Source organism: Sphaeramia orbicularis, chromosome 4 (genome assembly GCF_902148855.1).
Source record: "Sphaeramia orbicularis chromosome 4, fSphaOr1.1, whole genome shotgun sequence".
Classification (NCBI taxonomy): Eukaryota; Metazoa; Chordata; class Actinopteri; order Kurtiformes; family Apogonidae; genus Sphaeramia; species Sphaeramia orbicularis.
Genome location: NC_043960.1, coordinates 36300605 through 36311995, shown reverse-complemented (window position 1 = coordinate 36311995; position 11391 = coordinate 36300605). Strand labels below are relative to the sequence as shown.

Here is an 11391-nt window from a genome sequence, read left to right as displayed (position 1 = left end):
TGTGTTATCTGGAGTGGAGCGGTAGGCCCTTTTGGCTCCGGTTCCAACTCCAGTCAGCCTGCCTCAGCCCTGCGCAGTCAACCGTCAGCGGCGCTACTGGGTGCAGGGATATCCCGATGAAAAGGGAGACCGTTCGGGAGAAGTGTCACATCTCTACCGGTAAGACCCGCTCCGTATTTTTTATCGCTTGTATCTGCAGCCTCTGTGTTTATAGCTGACAGGCGTAAAGCTGTTCACGAAACAGTTTTGCTTGTGCTTGTTTGGTGTCAGAGACTGGCCAAAGGCCCGGTGACCCACATTCTTATCTAATGCTGCATGTTAGCTAGCTAGCCTCAGCTAAAAGTGGGTTGACATACATATTGTACATTGTTGCAGACGAGTTGAAAGCTCGCTGTATTAAATTATAAAGTTGCTAGTTGCGGGAAAAATAAGGGCTCTGTATTCGTCACGGATAAAGGTGCCTTCACAGTGTGTGTCACTTGTCGCAGTAAGTGTGGGGAACTATAAAGGTCTTGTTTTGTTGCTCTATTTGACGTTAGCATACGAGCTAGGTGGCGTTAGCCGTCTAGCAATCAGTGCCTGGTTTGCCGGCCGGCTTCTCCGACAGCAGAGGAGCCGGCACACAGGCAGCTGTAGACGGGCTGTCACTACCGGGGGGTGTCTTTTGTTAAACTTTATGCCTGATTCGTGTACACATCTTACCAGTTTATTATTTTTAACATCCACTGCCTGTTTTGTGTATTTTACTCACCCGGTGCTAATTATTAATTAGTGAAAGCTGCGTTTGGCTCAGACTCCCTGTACTGTGTTTGCATCCCTGTTTTCTGCTGTTGACACTATTGATCGTGTAGGTACTTAATACTGATGTTACTATGTCTGAAGTACCTTTAATAATGCTGTATATCTCGTCAAAAAATGTGCTAAAATGAAATAAAATTTGACCTCCAAAAATGTCTAAAATACGCTTGAGATATTAGATTTTTAAGAGATTTATTATTATTATTATTATTATTATTATTATTATTATTATTACAGTATGTCACAGTAATTCCTGGAGGTAATTAATATCTGAAATAAAGGAATACTGTTGTAGATACTGACTGTCAACACAGGTCTCATGGACTTTACTTATTTAGTCTAATTTAAAGACAGCTTTCGCCAAATGTGAAATTTGACTGAAAACTACTTAATATAGCATTTTGACGATTTTTTTTAATTTTTTTTATTTTGTTATTATTAACTCTGTTTTGTGCATGTGAACAAAGAAATATTCAGATTAATAGTCCTTTAGACCATCATCAAACATATTTGATAATAAAATAATAAAATAATTTTGATACATACATATGAAATAACACAACAGATAAAAATTGGCCAACGCTGCTAGTGGTGGTTGTTGATGTGTATGTGTGTATGTATATATATATATATATATATATATATATATATACCTGTACATCTGTTTTTCAGACACAAACCTCAGATCCTTTTTTTCTTATGTAAATAAAAGCAGGTAAAATGACACCAGCTACACAAATTTCAGTTCAGCCTGAATGATAATCACTGCAAAATCTGTTTCCTTTTTCTGCAAAATCTGTTTCCTTTTTCTACACCACTTAACTAAGTCTGAAAACATCATGGTGAGACGGGATGTGGTACAACTCCTAATGCAATAATTCCATCTGTTTATATAAATTCAAAGGCATTTAACATCTACTTGCTGTTGGTTGCAAAAAGCATCGATCTATTACTGTATGTCATGATGTCATGGTAATCATTTGGCCAAGTCCTAGCATGTTTTAGTAAAAAGTCAACTGAGATATCATTATTAACAGACTGCAGCTGTATTCACACACATATTCTATGTGGAGTTTTACTGTACAGACGTCCTGATTAAGCACAGAAGACTATGGTAATTGCTGTGGCTGGCAGCAGGTGAGAATAGGAACAGCTTGCTCCATCTCCATCTGCAAGTCTATGCTGTCTTTACTTCTTGGATTTAGTTTCATTGCTGCGCAGCATCTTTCACATTTTGCAGCATAACAGAAAAATGTATTATAAATCCTAAACTGCAGTTTATCCTGAGTGTATTGGTGTGTTGTAGGGCTTCATAGTGAATTTTAACTATGAATTATTTTGGTAAATGTAGGCTACTGTTCAAAATCTGACAAATGTTGTTTGGAATCACTTGATGTCAAATTTCAATACATAAGGAGTGTCAGTGCTCATAAATGGCGTTTAGACATTTTTATTACAGTCATTATTCTGACAGATAGCTTCAAGTTGGGGTAAAGTTGAGAATTCATTATGGTGTAAAATTGCACTGATCACAAGAAAATGTAAAAGAGCTGTCAAGTACAACCACAGACTCATGCTGGGAAATGTGTAGTAGGTTTTGTTTTGATAAAATTGAAAATTGGTATTAAAAATGCAGTGGTTTGAAGCCAAAGTATTGTATCAGTGCCAAGGCTAAATGTGTTTCAATGTTGCCAAGCGCTTTGGGTGTCTAGAAAAGTGCTATATAAAATCTAATCCATTATTATTATTATTATTATTATTATTATTATTATTATTATATTAGCTGAGAGTGTTTTCTTTAAATAAGGTAGGTGAATTAACAGTGCTGTTTGAGATGACAGAGGGAGAGAAATAAATGACATTATTATGTGCTACTCAAAATAATTACTTATTATACGCCTGTCATATCATGCCTTTATGATACAAAGACTGACAGAGACTATTGTTCCATCTTTGGACTAATTCAGGCAGATTGAATCATCCAGTGGACTGATGAGTTGTGGCACTATTAACACTTAGAGGCACTTTGATTTACCAACTCTTCATGGGAGACCTGTTAGACTGTACATGCCATGCATTAATTTCATGTTTGGAAAGTGTATTCTACTACAGTGCAATACAGATTTTCTGTTTTGCCTCTGCAGTTTACTACAGTTGACTTAATGATGGAATAAATGTCATTGCCTTGGCCCTACTCCAGTGGCCCTAATGTGCTCGGTGCCTCCCCAGATAATAATCCCTTCAATAGCATCATTATCGAAGACGTGTCTTCCTACTGATATCAGTGAGAAATTTCACACAATGCAGTTACCGTAATGGCATTGACGTTCATGCCTCACAACCCACGTAATTGTTGGTTCTAAAATATGTAACTGTTTTCCCTACTCAAGGTCAACCACATGTTTGTTACAGTCTGTGATGTCATGAGCTTAAAGTTTTGACCCTTTATTTTGACTTTTTTCAACCATAGATGACCCTGACACAACCTTTAGAACTGAATCCTTGTTACTTAAGGTTGAAGGTAACTGGTAGAATGTTGATCACTGGAGTGTTGGATATTTATGGTTTTGATTGGTTTTGATCTCTCAGCTTGGCTTAAAATACTTCATAAATACAAAACTGACAATAAGTGCAGCACATGACATGTTATGACTATATGCACTATGCAGGATAAAACCTTTGTCGCAGTTTTATCTACCACAACGTCTTGTCTGCACAGTCCTTAACAAAAATTACTTGTGTTGTTGTCATCTGTGCCATTTTAAAAGCTGACCTCACGAGTCTGGTATTGTTATGACTGCACAGTGACGTTTCCTATCACAGCCCAGTAGAAAATAATTTGTCTGCAGTCTGCTTCACATAGAGTTAACAGTGTTTATTGAAATATAGTACATGTTGAAATGACTTATTTTTGTTGTATAAATTGGATATGATGAGTGTTTTTTATATTAGATTTTTTTTTCTGTTTGCTTTTCATTGCAAGAGCAAAACTGGCCATTTACATTGTGCTGAAGCAAATCAACCAGTACATCTAGTATGATATATGAAGGTGCTTTTGTTGCCAAAGTTACGTCAGGTGTAGGCAGGACAATACTTACTGACAGATGAGAGGATAAGATCATTGTTTGAGTCTTTCTGCATATGTGTTGATATTTAAAACAGCGTATGACGTTCATCACCGATTTTTCATCAAATCTGTAAAACCCGAGTGATAGCCTAAGTATCATGAATCTGTTAGTCTTTCCGTGATTATGCACCTGAATCTCTGCCGTTATGGTGAAGAACTTTGAAGTTGACTCCATCACAAGCCGTCTGTTTGTTAACTTACCAAACCAAAACCAAACCGTCACTTGGTCCTTTTTGGAATTCCACACAGCTGCAGTATGGCCACAGCAGCAACACACATGAAAACAGCTTCGTTGCTTCTTGCTGCTGTGGCTGCGTGGAATTCCGAAAAGGCCCGAGTGATGGTTTGGTTTTGGTTTGGTATGTAAACCAACAGATGGCTTGTGATAGTCAACTTTGAAGTTGCTCACCGTGAGGAAAGTGATTCAGGTGTGAAATATCGGAGACTAACACATTTGTGATACCTAGGCAATCACTCTGATTTTACAGATTTGATGTAAAATTAGTGACGAATGTCATACACTGCTTTAAAGGGACAATAATATGCCAAAAACACTTCTGTTTTTTTTTTTTTGTTTTGTGAAAAACAGTTAGGAATTTGGACTAAAGGAGCAGTAAGTCAAGTGCCCATTAATTCCCTCACATGATGAATGCCACTGGTCTGTCTTTTTTAAATATATTGCCCATTTTCCTAGAACTCTAAGATGAGGACTTCCACCAGCAGCAACATGATCTGCAGAGAAATCCTCTTTGCCACACAGTGCTGTTTCTGTCAGGCTGACCTTTCTCAGAGACCTCAGAGGACTCTTCCTCTTGAACATTCTTTCAGCAGTTACTTCTTTACAATCCTAATACACTATTGCTGAAAACAACTCTTTACTTAACAAAAGATATTCCTCTTTACAGGGTTGTTCTTTGTACTACCATAATCCGTTGCGACAAATCTAAATGGGAGTGTGGTTTGGTGTTACACTTTCCGAACATCAGTTTTAATATTATAGGAATAACTACAAAAAACAAAATGCTTTCAAATGGTCACCTAAATGTTGTGTGACTTTCTTAAAGCAAAAATGTGACCTTGTTCTTTTGAATTACATCATGTGACCGTAGCCTACAATACGGAACCTATACATTTAACTAAAATTTTGTTTGCATCACTTGATCTCTTTTTCAGACTAGACATAACAACATTGTGTACAAATGTGTGTTTAGAGTGAATTAACCCTTTTATCTTTATCCTATTCTCTAGTACAGATGTAGAAGTGTGTGTGTGTCATAGTTGGATTGCAATGTAATCTCTTTGCAGTAACTTCAGCTAAACATTTACGGGAACTGTTTACATTGGTTTGGAGGGATTTTAGCTTGTTGATCCAGCTTCGTCTCAAGGATATTGATTCATTTCTTTGCATGAACATCCTTCTCCAGGTTTTTCCATAGTATTTGTGTAGTCCTCCGAGACAGAATTTGACTCTGCTATTTCTAATCATTGAATTTCTTCAGCTTTAATCATTTGCAGTACTGTTTACCATTGGTGCCATATTTGTGTGTTTTTATGTAGATTGAAAACCTTCATTTTTTTGGTTCAATTCAGAATTTGAAGACTCGTCAATGATTGTAAACTGTTCTGGTCCAGTGATTAGGCAGCACATGCAGATGGGATAAAGGTATTTGGTCAGTGCTACATTTAATGCTTCTCATTTAAGCCAAAAAGTTCTACTTAGGTCTCATCCATGCACTTCATGTTCTTCTAGTAACATTGTGGTTTATCTACATAACAGTTAAACAGTAGATGAGCAGAAATGTTTGTCTTGAGAGTTGCCATGTGTACCATTGTTCGTCAGTTGGTGGAGACATGGACATTGATGTTAGCCACAACAGGAGAGGCTGTTGATTTGTAAGACATCATCCTGGAGTTGATTGTGAAATCATGGACTGTTGCATACTGTGTTTACATGATTTTTGTTGCTGGTGGTGAATATGCTCTGTGCACTATCTGCCTAACAGTTGACCAGTAAAGTTCAAAGTTGGTCTTTCTAACCTGTTAAGTATTAAAAACTCTTTTTCTAAGCTCTTCATTCGATTTCAAGTGGATCCATAGACTTTCAAACATGACTGTGACCAGTAATATACACAATAGACAACACACACAATTACTAAATGTTTCTTTTATGCTGTTATTTCACTGGGTCATAAATGTTGGGCCAGGTAGAATCATCAGGCATCATTGCACTTTCTCATAGTTCTTTATACTTTACTTTAGGTATCAGAAAACAAACATGCATATTTTAGACATTACAGCTGATAATTTTTGACTCTTTTATTTAATGAGCAGTGAATTGAATATGTAATGGACATAATATTGGATCTTTTGCATGTGATAATAGGTTAGTTGATTGTAGAGTTGATGGACCAAGACCATCATCTGTGTCTTAAATGGCTATTTTTCTAAAAAGTAAATTTTTTATGAACCTCTCATTCACACATATGCTTTCAAATCGAATATTTCATCAGCTTTTCAGTGATATTACATAGCTCTTATTTGGACATGTAGAGGTTGCATAGCAAAAGTGTTTAGACCCTAACAATTTCCTACTTTGAGCCAATGAATGGCTCTAAATTCATTCTTTCATTTTCTGAACCTGCTTTATCTTCACTAGGGTCACAGGGGTGGCTTGGAGCCTATCCCAACTACATAGGGGTGAGGGCGGGGTACACCCTGGACAAGTTGTCAGTTCATCGCAGGGCTGACAATTTAGATTAATCAATTAACTTATCAGTCCATGTCTTTGGATGGTGGGAGGAAGCCAGAGTACCAGACACTGGGAGAACATGCAAACTCCACACAGAAAGGTCCCACTCCCACCCCCGTCGACTGGTGTTGGAATCGAACCCAGGACCTTCTTGCTGTGAGGCACGATTGCTAACCACTGCACCACCGTGGCTCTAAATTGTTTCTGCAATTTAGCAAACTAGAGTAGGCAGTAATGTATTTGTAAATTGAAAACATCTACATTAAACTTAGCAAAGTAAAGGAAAAAAAATTAAAAACAAAAACTATATATATATATATTTATACATACATACATACATACATACATACATACATACACACACACACACACCCTCACACACACACACACACACACACACACACACACACACACACACACACACACACATTTATTTTATGGAAATGTGTGACTTTAAATAACCTGAATGAAAAATACTGAATTGGATTATGTTTATCAATTGACTCTGACACTATAGAAGTACTTTAGAAACATTTAATAAACTAGTCCAGGTCAGGTACCATAAACATGGTTCTTGGTCTCTGAGGGTTTATTGAGCTGTTTCAACTCCATGCCACAGATGTGGACAATAATATTTTGTGATGTTTTGTTGTAAGTCTTCCAACATTTTCGAACGTTATTATTCAGTTATTGTGAGCAGCATATTGACACTGTTTTTTGACATAACACACACTCAGACCCTCACAGTCCTTCAGCAGCATTTTTTTTTACTATGACCATACAAAGTAATTATTTGATATTAATGGTCTTCCACGAACAGATGCTTAGGTTTGTATTGCCTGAAAGAAGAACCCCTTCTCAGCTGATGGCCAGGGGCTCAGTTGTGAATGAACATATTTGTTAGGCATTCAGATTTGACCCTTAATGTTAGGGTAAGGAGCTAGATAAAGCATCATGTTAATGAGTGTCCTCACGTGGATAGTGAAACCAAGTCGTATGTGTGAATGAGAGTTAAGAGCTGTTCTCTTATTTCTGCAGTGCTGTGGGAGGCACATGGTGACCCAGATGTTCTACTTTGGATTCAGTAATGTGAGTTACTTTGCTCAAAGCCACTCATGTAAATTTAGATTTTCTCTTTTTCTTCAACAGGTAAAGACTCCAGACAAGACTCGACCACAGAGACATCAGTCATGAGGTGAAGTGGTTAAGAGATAACCATCACTAAAAAACATAAGAAGGTAAGTCCATTTGGATTCCATGAACCCTCTCATTTCTGCTCTTGGATGCAGCAGTGGACTGTTTTAGTGTTCCTTAAATTAACATATGGACTGTTTTTCTATTTAAACCATTTAAAGCCTGATTCATTAGCAGCTATTACAGAACTAGTAAGATGTTTAATTGTATTATCCATATTTACACACTGTGTGCTGCATCATGCAACTGTTTTGGGGCAATTCATACAAAGTTGTGTAATTTATATGGTATACTGTGTTAGTAAGACATGCTTAGTATATGATTATTGCACAACATTAGACAATAAAGAAATATTGTTCAAAGATTTTTTTTTTTTTTTTTGCTTTAACCTGCAGTAAATTAATTACATTGTCATAAAATTTTAGTTGTTTTCTCTTTACTATTTATAATTTATTTAATTATTGCTGAATTGTATTTTCATCATCATGATACGGAGCAAAAGTCTTTAACCACATGAACATTTGAGGAGTTGGATGAAGTCGGAGCTAGCTGTCAGTTATTGTCATAATTAGTATCAATTCAGAGGTGACGGCAAGGTTAGTTAGACAGTATAGTCATAGCAATACTGAACAGGGTTACCACACATTACAGATTGTTTTGTGCAGGCCTTGTCCACAAAGTATGTTTTCTGATAGTTTATTTGGTCCATCCAGCAGCGATAAGCTTAAGATATTTCATTTACACAGGTAGCAAAGAAAGACAAGAAGTCTCCACTGTATGAAATCTAGAATATTGTAAGTTTTGTGTTGCAAAATCACTTAATAAAGATTTATGATCAAATATTGTTTTCATAGCCAATGCCAACCATAGAGAAATGACCTACATGCTTTAATGGGCCCTGTCACATGATCAGATCCAGTATCAGCTGGGTTTTTCTGTGAAAATGTTTGACATGGCTAGAGCATGACTTTGGAGAGAGTGTATCAGTGAGCAACGGTTTTGATTTTTTTTTTCAGAATTGATAAATAAATTAAAAATTAGGATATGTAGTTCAACTATATCGATTGTAATTTTCACTCTGAAATGGAGGGATTGTAATTAAGTTTGCACATTGATGTTCTTTTGTCATATCAGTGTTGATATACTTGTGACGTGTATTCAGTGCTGTGGGCAGGACATTGAGACTACAGAAAGGCCGTGCTTCACAGAGAAGAAGATGCATGAAAAAAAACTCTTTCATCATTAGTTAATGAGCGGTTAGCTGTTTAGTATGAGCAGCATATGTATTCATATTTAGTTTAGTGGGCTGTAGTTATCCTTGGTTGCTCCTCTCGTACTGCCAGTCGTCTTTCTGAACCCTAGTGACCCACTTGGCATCAGTATGAGGCCCCTGGCTGAGGTCCTGCTCTGCTGGGACAGGAGGCCAACAGCAGTTGAGGGGCCCCAGCCAATCACTGCTACTTGCCTCTCAAACATTCCTGTCTGTGGGCTGCAGAGTGAAAAAGCAAAACAAAGAGTCCTTTTGTGCTGTTGCTCCTGTGGATGTGTGTGCATTGAGTGGAAACACAGCTGGCTGCCCACTTTGGGGTACAACTGAGCGGAATGGCAGGCCATGTTGACAAGCTTGTGTTGTGGGTTTTATTCCTTAAAGGCTAAATGACCACAGCATTATTAAAAGCAGCCACAGTTGCATCCTCTACTGTAGTCACCAGGGAGCTGAGGGAATCACTTTGATTGTTCTGTGGATATCGATGCTGCCTCAGACAGGATGTGTGACTGAGTAATTTATTCATGTGATGTGTTCTTGTTTATTTGTATGACCTCCTTGGCAGTGAATGTGTTGCCTGCTTTATGTTTAAAAAACTGCATACAATTATCCTAGATATCCCCCCTCACTTAGATTAGACCCCCCCCCCTTCTTTTTTCACCTGCAAAGCATGTTCTAAATTGTATTCAGCACATCTACACAGAATCCATCATTTGCAAAGTTAAGGATAATTAGTTTTTTTTAGAAATGTTATAAAAGCTGTTCTCCATGTTGTGACACCTGGGATCTTTGAGGGTTCATAAATCCCTTGCTCTCAGATGTCAGGGTGTGACGTGGATGATTAAGAAAGCACAAGGGTTGCCATGGAGCAGGAATTTACCTAATCTTGTGATGTAGACCTACAGACCCCTGTCTGCAAAGCCTCAGCTCCAAACAACAGCTTTTTTTGCACTAAAATTAGATACTCTTAGTAATGATTAATGCTCAGTGTCCAGGGTTGCAGCATTTACCAAAATATTATTGAAATAGTCATGTGGCCAAGTGCAGCATCATCACAAGATCTAACATGATTGAGCTTAACAGTGTCCACAATCTGTCATTTTACGTTGTCCTAGTTCTGTTTCCAAACCTCATATGATAAATTTGAATAGTATTTAAAGCTGCACTGCACAATAGTTTTTGGAGTCAGTGGACAAAAATTCGATAATTATCTTTCAGGATTTCTACCCGGTTCCGTGGTCTTTTTGGAATTTCCAGGCTGTAAAAAAAAATCTGGTTTTGGTAACTCAGGTATTTTTCAGAGAAGTAGCGTGGTTAAATATGATGACAGCTTTAATCAGTGTTTGCTGTTCAGACTGTGTCAGATGTAACTATTGCTCTACTGGGGCTCAATACAGAACCTTGGCCTGATCTTTACACAACGGTGGGAAATAGTGTCAGATCATCTATGTCTATACTTAGTCTTTTGATTTGAGCCCAGAGAGAGCTACAAAATGAATTCTGGTGTTTTCCCCTTAAATTTAGCACCTGCAGCATTTAATAACAAAGATCCATGCTTTGGCAAGAATCTATGACTCTGCTGATTGGACATATTACTTTGCCTATCTTTTTATTTCCTGTGTAACATACAATGTGAACAATGCAATTTGAGTTGCAACATAGCAGCAGTATTATATACAAGACCTGCTTATAAAATAGCTCACCCTAAGTGTGACAACTGAGGGCCTGGCTAAGTAAAAGTGAACATCAGGGTCAATTTCTTTTTTCTCTAAAACAATATTTTTGATTACTTAGCATGAAAGACATGTATCTCTAGTTTCAAAAACTGTATTTATTTAATTTGTACCTAAATTACAACTGGGTATATAAGAAAATATATGAGAATGTAAATAAATATGTTCAGAATATATGCCTGTCTGATCTTATATTTCATAATAATCAAATACTACAACGATTTTGAGTGTTATTTAATATAAAAAAACAGCAGAAAGATGTGTATTAAATATAGTAATGAAATATGTCACCAAAGACTGATCATTTTATCAGTATCTTAATAAAATCTTTGATTATTATCCTGGTTCATCACACTGAACGAACAACTCCCTCCATTACTTTCTTGGATTCTCACTCCGTTACCATGAATTAATGTCTTTTAAAACTAAAATAAAAATGCTATCAGTTTCATTTTTGGATATAATGTACTCTCATATATTAACAAAAGTGTGGTATGCTGAATATTTGCACTTTCCTTGAGGA

The 11391-nt window shown here is 37.0% G+C and overlaps 1 protein-coding gene across 7 annotated transcripts in view; it reads left to right on the top strand.

Annotated features, from left to right (window-relative positions):
• The window catches only part of clocka (clock circadian regulator a), a 33614-nt gene continuing 22223 nt past the window's right edge, over window positions 1-11391 (top strand). For 6 of the 7 annotated variants that reach the window (XM_030132908.1, XM_030132906.1, XM_030132903.1 and 3 more), the window contains exons 1-2: window positions 1-159; window positions 7824-7912. The gene's annotated coding sequence lies outside the window, so the exon portion shown is untranslated. Of the gene's footprint in view, window positions 160-364; window positions 488-7823; window positions 7913-11391 lie in introns of those variants that run through there. The other variant, XM_030132902.1, reaches the window with a different exon arrangement.